At 48.9% G+C, this 14646-nt stretch overlaps 1 protein-coding gene across 6 annotated transcripts in view; it reads left to right on the top strand.

The window, feature by feature from the left end:
- Positions 1-14646, top strand: part of SMG7 (SMG7 nonsense mediated mRNA decay factor) — a 1316737-nt gene that overhangs the window by 1109644 nt on the left and 192447 nt on the right. The gene's annotated exons all lie outside the window — the stretch shown is intronic.

The raw sequence follows: 14646 nt of genomic DNA, 5'->3' as shown, positions 1-14646 counted from the left end.
TGTGGTGCCTGGGAGTCGAGCACCATTGTTCGGAGTGCGAAGACTGCATGTCCATGCCGGCGAAAGCCTTGAAGGAACGTAGGGGAAAGCTTGAGAGGGGTAAGGCAGTTAAAACTTCTTCGAAAGTTTCCTCGGCGGAGTCGAGACATTCATCTCCTCGCCATCACAAGACATTCTCGTTCTAGGTCTCAAAGCAGTTCCCATCACTCTTCGAGATCTAAGCATTCAAAAAAGAGACGTTGAAGATCCCCTTCCTCGTCTTCCGTTTCCCCGAAAAAGGTCTCCTGCCCCACAAAACATAGCTCTCAGGCTGAGTGGGAGGAATTCAGGAAAAAGATGCTTAGCGTCTTTGAGAAAGCGGCCTCGACCCCCTCGAAGACTGCTGAGGGTGATACCCTGGGTGAAAGCCCCGAAAAAATCAAAACGCCGCGAGTTGCGGCACCCGGTGAAAGAAGCTACTCGAGAGCATCACAAACCCTCGAGTAAAGGCAAGGCCACGTCTTTGTCGTCGAAGATCCCATCGCATAGATCTGCGTATTCGACGCCATTATCGAAGGGTTCTTCGATGCACAGGTCAGTCGATTCCATGCCGTTGACGCCGAGAAAGGACAAACCCAGTGCCTCAATCACGAGAATGTCGTCGACAACCTCGTGTAGAATTACGATACTCTCGAGTTCCTCGAGGCCTCTACCAACTTTTTCGACACCTTTTTCAATGGCTTCGAAGCCTTTAACGTCTGCATCGACGACAACGTTTTCTCAGCCAATTATGACGAATTTGGCCCCTTCTGCTCTGGAAATGGGATTTATACCATTTCCAAGATCTGATCATTCCAGAGCCTTAGCATCTATTTATGAGGAAGGGGAGAATTCGGATCAGGAGAGACCTTTTGAGTTGCAGGGATCTGCAACTCCTGTATCAGAGGAATTTACCTCTGAGGAAGGCAGGTTTAAGGACCTCCAGGAATCCTTACATGAAGCAAGTGGGTTGGACACTTCCCCAGAAGTGGAATTTGCCAACCCAGATCCAGGGGAACATGCTGAAACCCCTGATAGAACCTTGATGGCAAGGACAATAGAGTTTATGGGGCGGTCTACACCCTCACCTGCTTTCTTTTCAGCAAGACGACCTCACAGACATTTTGGTTAAAGGTCCACAGCAGGATCCTGTGGTGCCATTTCATGCGGCATTACAAAGGAAAATATTGGCAAACTGGGAAACCCCTGAGGTTATCCCGGCGGTTAACAAAAAACTATCAGCTAAGTATAGTGTGTCTACTGCTGACCCTGAATATTTATTCAGACACCCAACTCCGGAGAGTCTAGTTGTTCAGGCAGCAACTTCATCAGGTAGTAAATCTGCTTACCCTACTGTTCCGCAGGACAGGGATGACAAGAGATATGACTCTATGGCCAAAAAAGTATATTGAAATCCATCAATGCTACTTGTACGCTCGCAAGGTTCAGCCACACACTTTGGGAGTGTGCTTCATCAGCGGCTGACTGCCTCCCAGAGGGAGAAGAAAGGGAAGAGTTTCTAAACATCATTAAGGATGGTAAAGACGCAATGTGCGAATCTCTTCAAACTGGCATTGATTCTGCTGACGGCATCAGCAGGGCCATGGCGGCAAGTACAACAACCAGGAGATTTGCTTGGTTGCGGAAGTCTGGTTTTGCTCCAGATGTGCAAAGCTGACTCTTGAATATGCCCTTTCACGGCTCTTTTGGTAAGAAGGCGGATGACAGTTTAGAAAAGCTTCAAACATCAAAGGCAGCAGCAAAATCCCTGGGAGCTGCAATCTGTCAGACACCATATCGCCCCTCAGGAACCTCTTGGAGAGGTAAGTCCTTTCGCTTCTATTCCGCATTCGGAAGAGGCAGAGGACAGCCGGTTCAAAGGGGTCAGAAAAAATTCACCCGAGGTGGACGGGTTAAAAATTCAAAAGCCGCAGCAGGTGCCTCTTTACCCTCGGCATCTGCATCAGCCACCTCCAAACCGCTCTGAGGACTCTCCTCACAAGACACCAGTAGAGGGCAGGTTAACTCAACATCTGACGGAATGGCAGGCTATTACGTCAGGTGCTTGAGCATTGGAGACAGTTGCCCAAGGTTACTGCCTACCTTTTCTACGCATCCCTCAGAGTCATCTACCAGGGAACAGCTCTCAAAGTTCCAGATCCGCTCCTCTTGCAAGAAATGGTAGACCTGCTGGAGAAAGGTGCCATAGAACCGGTACCTGTAGCGGAGAGGAACAAGGGCTGGTACTCCCCCTACTTTCTCATACCAAAGGAGGACAGAGGACTGAGACCCATCTTGGACTTAAGAGAATTGAAGAAGTTCCTCAGGAAGGACAAGTTCAAGATGGTAACTCTCTCTCTCTCTCAGATCCTTCAGGCCCTCCAGCTCCAGGACTGCTGGTATCTCTGGACCTCCAGGATGCTTATTTCCATGTGCCAATCCATCTCAAACACAGGATATACCTGAGGTTCGCAATTGGCGGCTCTCATTATCAATTTCGAGTTTTGCCATTTGGGCTGACCTCCGCCCCGAGGGTCTTCACCAAGTTAATGTCGGTAGTGGCGGCAAGTCTAAGGAAGGGAGGGATTCACGTCTACCCCTACCTGGACGATTGGCTGATCAGGGTTGTATCTTCGGAACAAGCTCAGATCCAGCTAGATTATGTCTGCCACTTCCTTCACAAACTGGGCTTCTCCCTCAATTTAAAGAAGTCACAGATGATACCATCAGAGAGACTCCAGTTCATCGGAGCGGTCCTGGACACTTCTCTGGGAAAAGCCTCGCCACCAGACGTGAGGGCTCAAGATATTCTGCAGATGGTCACCAAGTTTCAAAATGCCCAACATCTCCCAGCCTTCGACTTTTTGAGGTTGCTAGGCCTCATGGCATCCTGCATCTTCCTTGTGCCAGAGGCTCGCCTGAGAATATCTCTCCAGTGGCCGCTAAGAACCCAGTGGTCGCAGTTCTCAGGAAAAATGACAGATCTCCTTCGGATTACGGACAAGGTAACCCAAGACCTTCAATGGTGGGCTTATCGAGAGAACATTTTGAAAGGAGAACTGTTTTGGCAACCATGGCCGGAGATAACCGTAGTCACGGACGCCTCACTCACGGGGTGGGGAGCACATGCCAACGACTTGACCATCAGCGGTCGTTGGTCTCCATCGGAGTCCAGACTACACATCAACCTATTGGAGCTGAGAGCAATCAGACTAGCGCTGAAAGCTTTCCTGCCATCAGTACAGGGAAAACGTTTCCTGATAATGACGGACAGCACAGTGGCCATGCACTACCTCAACAAAAGAGGAGGCGTGGTATCACTGCCACTGTGCAGAGAGGTAATGCAGCTCTGGTTTTGGGCAATTCAAGAAGGAATCTCTCTATCGGCAGTTCACCTAGCCAGAGAGAAGAACTTGACGACGGGACGCTCTGAGCAGGCAGGGCAGTCTCCCACGAGTGGGAACTAGCTCAGGTAATCCTTCAGGAGATCTTCGCCCTTTGCGGAACCCTCAAGTGGATCGGTTTGCCACCAGTACCAACAGGAAGCGCGATCTGTTTTGTTCAAGGGAATTTCCCCCGAGAGGAACTCGAGGGGACACGTTCGTAGTGGACTGGGAGTTTCCACTCCTGTACGTGTTTCCACCAGTCCCTGTCATTCCTCAAATGATCAGGAGGTTGAGAAGATTTCCGGAGGACCATGATCCTAATTGCCCCAGACTGGGCCAGGAGAACGTGATACCCGGACCTTCTGGACATGTCCATCTGCCCTCCAATTCGCCTTCCACTCAAGGAGAATCTTCTCTCACAGAAGGGAGGTTGGGTTCTCCATCCAGACATCAGAACCCTCAACCTTCACGCTTGGCTTCTGAAAGGTTGAGATACAAGGATTGGGACCTCCCTGATGACGTCATGGAGGTGTTGCTTTCGGCCAGAAGGCCAGCAACAAAGTCTTTATACCGCTGCCGTTGGAACAAATTTTGCAGCTGGTGTAGAGAAGAGAATATCGACCCCTTTTCATGTGGTACACCAACAGTGTTATCCTTTCCACTCTTATTTGGCAAATTCAGGCCTTCAAGTTGGCACTATCAAGGGCTATCTCACAGTGCTATCGATCTTCAAGGGCAATGCAGCGGAGCCATCGTATTTCAAATTACCCTTAGTAATACAATTTCTAAAGGGATTAACTAATGTCTATCCTCCAAGACCATTCCAAGTTCTCTTATGGGACTTAAATTTAGTCTTAAATTTCCTGATGGGTACTCCTTTCGAACCACTCCACTCCTGTTCGCTAAGATTTCTCACACTTAAAACTCTTCTTAGTGGCACTAACATCTGCTAGAAGGGTGAGCGAATTACAAGTTCTATCTTGTAAACCCCCTCATACAATTTTTCATAAAGACAAAGTTGTCCTACAGGTGAAGCCTAATTTCCTCCCAAAGGTGGTTTCTGAATTCCACATCACTCAGAAAATTACCTTACCTTCATTCTATCCTCCTCCCCATCCGTGGAAAGAGGAAGAAAGGCTACACAGGCTGGACCCAAGGCGGGCTTTAAGCTTTTACATCCGCAGACTTGCTAGGATTAGGCAAGCAGACCACCTGTTAGTAGGTTACTCAGGGCACAAATTGGGACTACCGATAACAAAACAGACCATTTCCAGATGGATTATTTTGGATATTCTGGAATGTTATAAACTAGCAGGGAAAGAGCCTCCTCAAAATCTTAGGGCTCATTCAACCAGGGGTATCGCAGCCTCTTCGGCCCTCCAAAGAGGGGTTCCGGTTCGAGACATATGTGCGGCTGCCACATGGTCATCCGCACATACCTTCACAAGATTTTACAACCTGGATTCCTCCGCTAGTCAAAAGACTAGGTTTGGCAAAGCAGTATTACATTCTGTTCATTCCTAAAGGGAAACGTGGCGTTTTTACTCCCACCTCAAATTAAACACCACTGCTATGGGAGTCTATCAAAGATAAGGAATACGTCGGAGGACACAATCCCTTCGAAGAACAAGTTACTTTTTACCTGGTAGCGTTCTTTCGATGGGATGTTCCTCCGACGTATTCCTTATCTTTGATAATTCGCAAGAGCAGTCACGCAGTACATTCCCATCCTGCAATCTATCCAGCAGAGGATCCTGCTCTCTGGAGAAACCTAAACAGATGCGGGCAGTTAATCCACGCATCGAGAAGCTCTTCCGCCTGACTCCCACAGATCCTCTCTATATCAGGGGACAGCTCAAACCAGACTCTTTTGTAGTTACAAGAAAGATAGCAGGGACATTCTTAGCCTCTTCGGAGGCACCACCTGACAAGGAAAGTAAGAAACTATACACTATGGGGCGGAAAGTAGTCTATTCGCTACCCTTCAGGTGAGAATCCATACAATGGAATACCACATTTCTGGAAAGTTATAACTGCCATAAATGGGATGAGCATTGTCTTTAGCTCCTGAACCCCTTAAGACACAAATGGCCCTGGTAGCGGAAGAAGGCAGAGCAGTTTAAAGCTGCATTCTGAAAAGTAATTTAGACGCTGCTGACAATGCAGGCAGAATTATTGCAGAAGGGAACAATTATTAAGAGAGATGCGTGCCTTCGCCAGTCCGGTTTCAAGCAGGAGAATCGAACTACGCTTCTTAATATGCTTATTGAGTCCAACGTCCTCCTCGGAGGCCGTTTAAGATGCCCTAAAAGCTGCTAAAGAGGAATACGACACCTTAAAGTTCTTGGGCCAGCTTACAAATAAACCCACAGGCCAAAGAGGTAATAACAATTTTCGTAGCTTTCGCTGACAAAATTCACAGAGGGGTTCAAGCTACATCAAAAATCGGAGATCCTCCTGGGGTAACAATCCAAGCCAGGCCCACAGGGTTACCAAAGGGGACAGAGCAGATCTCGCGGCCGGGGAAAGTCCTCTTCTAGAGGTGGTGCCACACCTCCAAAACAGTGAATAGCCACTTCAGTTGCCCTCCCATGCCTCTCCAGTAGGAGGGCCTATTTCAAACTTCACCCAAGCATAGGAGGAAATCACCTCAGACAAATGGGTGCTATGCACCGTGGCGGGCGGTTATTGTGTGGAACTAATCCAGTAACCACAAAACCAACCCCCACGTCAAGACTCTCGAAGGAAGAACCATGCATCCTTCTCGAGGAAATCGCAATGCTGCTCCAAAAGGACACTATAGAAGTCGTCCCGGTGAACCAGGTAAACAATGTTATTTGTTCAAACTACTTCATTGTGCCAAAAAAAAAATCTAACAATGTGCCTGGTATTAGACCTATGTCCTGCAAACACCTGTGTCAAGCCACAAGTTATGCATGACTACACTACAAGAAGTAATCGCCCTGCTAAAGCGGGGACACTACATGGCAACATTGGATATGAAAGATGCTTCTTGCTGTTCAAGATAGCAAACCAGCACTAACAATTCAAATTGCAAGCCTAGTGCCAAGCACAACCAAACAGTTCCTAGGTGCTGTAATAGACTCAAAAGAAGGGTTAGTCTTCCTGTCAGAGGAAAGAGTCCAAAATACATTACTGCAAATACCTCATTATCAGGCCCGCCGCCAGATGAGCGTACGGGAAGCTGTGCGTTTGCTAGGCATGATGCCATCTTACATTTACCTGGTACCACACGCCTGAGCATGCGACCCATGCAGGAATGGTTAGCGAAACAGTGGTCTCAGGCAAGCGGTTAGTGGGACGATCTAGTCGTCGATTTGCCAATACTGGTACGAAGCCTTCACTGGTGGACAAGGGAAAATCTGTTGAAGTGGAAACCGTTCCACGATCCAGAAGTGCAGGCGATAGTTACGACAGACGCATTTCTCGCCGGGTGAGGGGCTCATCACCTTCATCACACAGCACAAGGTCTGCGGACTTATGTCACGGCGCAGAACCTCAATCTGCTAGAAGTACTGGTGGTGTTCAGGGCCATTCAAGCATTCAATATACACCTAGCATACCAGTTGGTGCAAGTCCTCAGCGACAGCCTTATAGCGATGTTTTACATCAATAAACCAGGGCGGAACATGTTCTCCAAATCTGTCCAAACTAGCACAACAAATTTGGAAATGGGCACTCTAACGGAAAATATTCCTATCCTCACAACACGTTCCAGGGAAACGCCACTCTCTAGCTGACTCCAGAGGAACAGGAGTGGCAACTAGATACAAAGGCCGTAGACCACCTCTTCTCTCAGTGGGGTTTTCCCCACGCTAGACTTGTTTGCTACAAGCGATAACAAACAATGCCCAGGCTTTGCGTCCAGGTTCCCCCAACCAGGCTCCAAGTGGAACACCCTATGGATGAACTGGTCAGGGAGATTTGCTTACACTCTCCTCCACCCCCGACTCCTCTCATGATGGAAGTGGTGAACAAGATCCACAAGGAACAAGTGACGCTCATCCTAGTTGCTCCTATGGGGGCAAGACAGCCATGGTATCCACAGCTGCGCAAACTGGAGATGTGCGATTCTCATCAAAATCCCGTGCCAGACCAACTTACTCTACACAGGGGGGGGATTAACAGTGCACCCAAAACCTCACTCGATGAACTTGGCAGCGTGGCTCCTGAAGTCAGAGTTCGGACATCTTAACCTACCACAGAGGTGTATGGCTATCCTCAAGGAGGCACGAAAGCCAAACACTAGACATTGTTGTTTCGACAAGTGGAGCCGATTTGTAATTTGGTGCTAGTCTAAACAAAAAAAACGTAGAATGTACCCCATCCCACATTCTAAACTATATGCTCCACTTGCCAGACTCCGGGTTAGTATTCAACTCTATAAAGGTCCACTTGGCGGCCTTGTTGGCTTACACTACCTCCCACAATGAAGCCTCATGGTGGAATGTGCCGGTCATCAAAGCATTCATGGAGGGAGTAAAGAGACTCCACCCTCCAATTTCAAACCCACCGCAAGGATGGGATCGCAATGTAGTATTAGTTAAGCTCATGGCATCCCCTTTCGAGCCGATGCACAAGTCAAGTCTTAAACACCTAACTTACAAAACTGCCTTCTTAGTGGCCCTTACTACCATAAGAAGAGCTAGTGAATTGCAAGCATTGTCAGTGCAGGATCCTTTCTTTGTTATACACAGACAAACTGGTTTTACGTACTCCTCCTAGGTTCTCTCCTAAGTTCATCTCTAATTTTCATGTGAACCAGTCCATTGAGCTTCCGGCTTTCTTCCAGAACCCAAAAAGCTCAGCTGAGGTAAAACTCCACACACTAGATATAAGGGGGGCAGTCCTTTACTATGTACTACGCTACAAAAACAGAACTTTGTCTCCGTAGCCCAAGGCAGAGAAAGAGACCAAAAAGGCCATCTCCAGATGGATAGTCGGATGCATACAGTTCTGCTACACTTTATCAAGCAAGATACTACCTATCATGCCAAGAGCTCACTCCACAAGGAGCAAAGGAGCTACTCTGGCATTTATTGCAAATGTCCCCTTAGACAGCATTTGCAAAGCAGCTACATGGAGTTCAGTACAAACGTTCACTCTGCACTACTGCATTGAAATCCATTCCAAGACAAATGCACAGGTGGGACAAGCGGTTCTAAAACATCTGTTTGCCCATGAACCTTCTCAACCCACCACCTTCTAACACTGCTCGCTAATCTATGCACCGCATGTGATCTAAGCAGATTCCATAAGCCTCAGAAGGGATACATTACTCACCGTAATCGTACTTCTGATGCTTGTATCTGCTTAGTCACATGCGCCCACCCTTCCTCCCCTTGGAGAGAAGGTGCATGGATGCTTTTGAGCTTGTCTGATACATATCTGCTTGGATACACCTGCACTCACGATACACTTCATGCTAGCTCATGTCAGTAACAAAACAATATGAGGGACCTTGACGTGTGAAGGACCATGGGTACAGAGGATGTAACACTAGGGATAGTATTGCTGGCACGCCCTGTTGATGTCTTTTTTGAATTTCGAAAAACAACTGTAATACTCTGCAGCTTCCACTAGATTTCGGCCTATGCACAGCATGTGATTCTAAGCAGATACAAGCATCGGAAATACGATTCCGGTGAGTAATGTTTCATGTATAATTTAGTCACTACGCCCTGTACATCAGTTCCTTTTTTTTCATGCACTCAGCATGCTGCTTTTCCGTACTTTCTCGTGAGAAATTTTCAATTCGATACATTTGTTGCAATGTCCTAAGGCATTGGGATTCAAACGTTGTCAGGACTGCCACTCAGATGTCACTCACCATCCTGCATGGCATCTGCGTGTGGTGTCTGGGCGAATGACAGCGATGTTCAGCAATGCGGTTCATGTGAACAAATGAACCTGAAGTCCATTGGGCAGCAATCAGCGAAATTAGCACTTGGGTGTCCTCCATCAAAGTCCCAGACGTGTTCGGCCACCAGGTCGTCGAGCTAAGACACTGGAGGCCTTGCGCCCGAAAAGGACAACAGACACTGTAGGAAGGCGAAAAAACGTTCACACTCCCATTCATCCTCATCAGCCCACAAGGAGACGCCATCGCTGCAGACACACCTCTAATTTGTTAGAAGGGTTCAGGGAACAAATCTCCTGCTTTTCAAAAAGCTGCAGCGGGTACGACTCCAGTCTCAACGCCACAGGCAAATACGGTACCAGTTGCACCCGGAGGTTCTGGCATCAAGATGACCATGTCTGCTCCTGCGCCCTCCTCCTCGACCACGACAACTGAGAAGCAAATTCTGATGCTGAAGAGGCCCCCGAAGCACTGGCGCCAAGAGGCCTTGTAGGGATGGTTCCATTGACACCGACAGTCAAACGTTCCTTTCACCCTCTGTGAAAGTCTTGATCTGCATTTTTTGACCGAGGTTGCTTTGTGACAAGGAGGGGGATCAAGTGCCTTTTTGGTTTTGAACCAATGACTGGGGAGCCTTAGTGTGGGGGGGATTTCTTCATGGACAACACAGATTTGCTTTCCCTGGCTGAGGGTTTGCATGACGCAAGTGGGGTAGATAAGTCTCCCGGCCTTGATCTGCAACACACCGCCCTTTATATCCACCCTAATGCTTGGTTCAGGACGACTATTGAAAAGTCAATTCCTTTGGTCTTGGCACCCCAGGTAAACCCCTGTCAGCATACGACTGGACGGACATCATGGATAAGGGGCCACAAACTGAAAGGGCATTGCCATTTGATGCAGCTATTTCGGACCCATTAACACGCGGTGGCAAGGGCCATGTTCCACGCCAGCTATGGATGCCAAACTTGCCAAGAAATATTAATGGGTTAAGTGCTATTTTCCATTCTGATCTCACCCCGCACCAGAAGGTCTAGTGGTACAGGACCCTACAGTGAACTCTAGGCCAGCCATGACCACCTCTAACCTTCCTACAGACAGCCAATCCAAGAGCACGGATTCCCTGACCAAGAAGATCTTTGCTTCAGGAGGCATGGCTTTTAAGGCGGTCAATGTGTCATGTGCATTCGCTCAGTATTCTCATGGACTCTGACGAATGATGGTTCGAAGTAGCAGAGCACATCCCCGATGGTGACATGAGAGATGGGTTTCTATGCGTCATTGACCATGGCAAAGAGGTGGCATGTCGTGCACTGCAGTAGGGCCTGGATGCTGCAGATGCCATAGGCTGATTAATGGGAACGTCCACAGTACTATGAAGGTTGGTTTACCTCCACAGCTCAGCATTTAGACTGAAGGTCTACGCAAAACGTCTGCACATAGCTTTTGATGGTGAGCCCCTTTTCCGCCCGAAGGCGGGTGAGTACTTGGAGAAATTCATTTGTCTGCCAATTCGATGGGTCTAGCTGTGCAGGAACCAGCAAACAATCTTTGGGCTTCTCCTCGGAGTAGGGACAACAGACAGTACATACCATTTGGAAAGAGGACACCGCTCCCACAAGCCAGGCAAGAGCAGCATTGTTTCTCGCATCCCGGACAGGATAGACAGACCTCTAAGGGCCAGCAGACTGCATTGTCATGGGCGAATGCACCCGCCATGCTGCTTTGAGATCTCCCCACATGTTTCTCCAGTTGGAGGGCAAACTTCCGAGCACTTGGACAGGTGGAAAGCGATGACCTCTGACGCCTGGGCCTTGCAGCTCTTCGAATAGGGCTACTGTCTACTTTTCTTAAGAAAGCCACCAGACCGACCATCCCGCACCCCCTCCTCCACCCCCTTCCACACCAACCAGGACAGGAGATCCAGGAGGAACATGGGGCCCTGTTATTGAAGGGTGCAGTGGAAGAGGTGCTATCCAAGCAGAGGGGGTCTGGCTGGTACGCTCGCTATTTTCTGGTACCTAGAAAAGGATGACTTTGTCCCATTCTGGACCTCAAGGCCTTGAACAAGTTTCTGAGGAAGGACACATTCAGGATGGTGACGTTGAAAGACGTTCTCTAGGCTCTGCCACTCCAGGACTGGTTGGTGTTGATGGATCTTCAGGCAGGACTACTCTTTCCATGTGACAAACCATCAGAGGTACAGGCGGTTCCTGAGATTAATCATCGGGGACACCCCCCATCAGTTGAAGGCCCTCCCATTTGGTTTATTCTCAGTGCCCAGAGTTTAAACCAAGCTGATGGTGGCGCACCTCAGGAGTTCCGGTGTTCACATATTGGCACACTTATCCAAGGGAGGTTTCCGGAGCAGGTATCGACGCAGCTCGAGAAAACCTCTCGGCTTCACAGTTGGGGCTTCTTCCCGAACTTCCAGAAGTCCTACATCACACCTACGCAGAAGCTCCAATTCATCTGAGTCATCCTGGGCACACAGGTGGGGAAGGCTTTTCTCCCCAAAGAGTCAACAGTGTCCGGCAAATGGTCAAGCTTTTACAGAGCCACGACGGTCTACCCGTGGCTTCCTTCCTCTGCCTGTTTTGGCTCATCGCTCCCTGCATTTTCTGGTGCCGGAGGCCAGAAAGTGCGTTATCTGAAGTGACTGCTAAAATGTCAGTGGTCCCAGTACTTCGATGCCATGATGGACATTCTTGAGGGGACGAGTTCGGTGGCCAATGACCTTTCTTGGTGGGCCGCAAGGAGGACATGATGGCGGGGGAACACCTTTTGGCCACCGTGGCCTCAGGCCCAGTTGGTCACAGATGTGTCCCTGAAGAGTTGGGGTTGCTCACTGCGTGGGACCTGCAGGTGAGCAGCATTTAGTTGCCAGTGGAATGCTGTGCACGTGTCCTCATGCTGACGGACAACATGGTGGCCATACACTACCTCAACAGGCAAGGGGTGTACGGTCCATGCCCATATGAAAGGAGGTGCTGCAAATATGATTGTTTGCTGGAGAACTGAATCTCTGCTTCGGCTGCCCATCTGGTGGGAGCGAAGAACCGGCAGAGCAATCTCACACAAGTGTGAGGTTGTGTCAGCAAGTTCTCAACAAGATCTTCCACCTGTTGGGGTAGCCTGATGATGGATTTGTTTGCTACGAGGGCCGAAGCGAAGTGCAAACCATTTTGAACAAGGGAATTTCTAGTTCAGGTTGCACTAGGGGACACATTCCTGATGGAGTGGGTCTTCGACCTCTGCTTTGTGTTTTCTCTGATACCCGTCATCCCATGGGTTTTCAGGAGGTTTCGAGCCACCATGGTCTTGATCACCCTGGATTGGGCAAGGAGAACATGTTACTCTCGGAGCTCCTGGACTTCACCATCTGCCCACCTCTCCGGCTGCCTCAGCGGCAGGACCTCCAATGCCAGTCGGAAGGTCGGATGCTCCACTCAAACCCGAAGTCCCTCAACCCAACATGCGTGGCTCTTGAGAGGATGAGGTATGAAGACTAGGACCTCTGAAGAGGTCCGTAAGATGCTACTGGCTGCGCGCCGGTCTTCTAAGAGATCATTGTATGCATACAGGTGGAGGAAATTTGAGGCGAGATGTATGGAAAGTAGGATAGACCCTATTGCTTGTCCCACCACTGCAATGATGGAGTTCCATCTTTGACTGGCTTCAACAGGCCTTTAGATAGGCGCAATTAAGGGCTACTTGCCTGCTTTCTGTGTTGTAGAGGTCACCGGATCAAGGATCCTTCACAGTCCCCGTAATTAACCAATTTCTGAAAGGCCTTGTAAATAGGTTCCCGCCTACTCAGTTTTTGGTTCCAGGCATGGGACCTATATTTGGTTTGTACGTTTTTGATGGCGGCTCTGTTTGAGCCCATACATTATTCTATCAGGCTGAGTACCCTGAAAACAGCTTTCCCGGTGGCAATCACGTCAGCGAGACATGAGACATATAAGTGAGCTTCAGGCTTTATCCTGCAAGCCACCCTTCCTACAGTTTATTAAGGAGAAAGCTTTGCTCAAGGTGCATCCTACGTTTCTGCCAAAGTGCTTTCTGAATTCTATGTGTCCCAGAGCATTGATTTGCCAATTTTCTATCCTACTCCACATCCCTCTAAGGATGAGGAAAGGTTACACAGACTGGACCCTAAGAGGGCGCTCGGCTGTTATTTAGCTAGGATGGCAGAATGTAGGTAGGACTATCAGCTCCTAGTAGCTTTCTCTCTGTCCAGGAACAGTTTGGCTGTACCCAAACAGACATTCTCTCGCTGGATATTTATCTGCACTGCAGAGTGTTATCAGAGAGCAGGAAAAGATCTGCTGCCACGCATCCGAGCACCTTCTGCCAGGGGTGTTGCAGCATCGTCCACCGTGCAAAGGGGTGTGCCGTTGAAGGAGATGCATCAAGCAGCGACTTGGTTGTTGCTCCACACATTCACTAAGCATTTCTGTTTAGATGCGACACATGGTTCTGATGCTCACTTCGGCGGAGCAATGTTGCAAAGCGTACTTGTCTACGGGCTTTTATCCCACAGCCGCACTCTGTACTGCTTTGGGAGACTATCTGATGAGGTTTGGAGGTGAGGGACTGAGGTACGGGCGTAGTGACGTAATAGACATCTAACTTCGCGCCTGGAACGAGGAGTGGCAGTGTCTAGTCAAGGGGAGTCAACGTTCTATGTCGAATTCTACTATGCTCCCTGTCACACATGTTTCAGAGCAGCTGGCACTGGAAGGATATCTATATGATGAAGAATCTGCAGGAGAAGAATCCATAGAACATTACCGGTAAGTCATTTCCCCTTCTGATTTCCCCCTCACAAACGCCATCTTATGAATTGTTCAAACTCTTGATGCATATCCCAAATGTGGTTGCCCAGTATTAAACCCATCAGAATTCCATCGTTTGTTTGCATATATTACTCCTACGTCCCGTCCCCTTTCCTCCATAGTTATGGGACATTCCTCCTTCCTGTGGGACGAGACCGGAGCACTTTGTCAAAAGCATCACATTTTTTAAAAATGTGTCCTTCCTCTTTTTGCGTGGGGTACCGCACGTGGCCGTAACACCACCCTTCTTGGCTCCACCCAACGCATCGCCCATCAGTCTTTTTCTCCGCTCGCTCGGGACTGGAAGCACTTGAATCTTCGGAAGACTTTTTCCTTCCAGTTCCTCCTCTCTTGCTCTGGTTTAGCGGTCGCGTGGTAGTCAGTCTGTGCTATTTCAGCTAGACTTTACAAATTGTTGTTCTTGTCAGCGATGCTTCGCTAGGGCCGGATCCCCATCCTCTTTGCTTAGTGTTTGGGTCCGGACCACCGTGGGACTTGTGCTTTTATTGCAACGCCCTTT

This window comes from Ambystoma mexicanum, chromosome 1q (assembly GCF_040938575.1).
Source record: "Ambystoma mexicanum isolate Mex_15411 chromosome 1q, UKY_AmexF1_1, whole genome shotgun sequence".
Taxonomy (NCBI): Eukaryota; Metazoa; Chordata; class Amphibia; order Caudata; family Ambystomatidae; genus Ambystoma; species Ambystoma mexicanum.
Note: the sequence above shows the minus strand (reverse complement) of the source record. Positions and strands in the feature narration are given on the sequence as shown.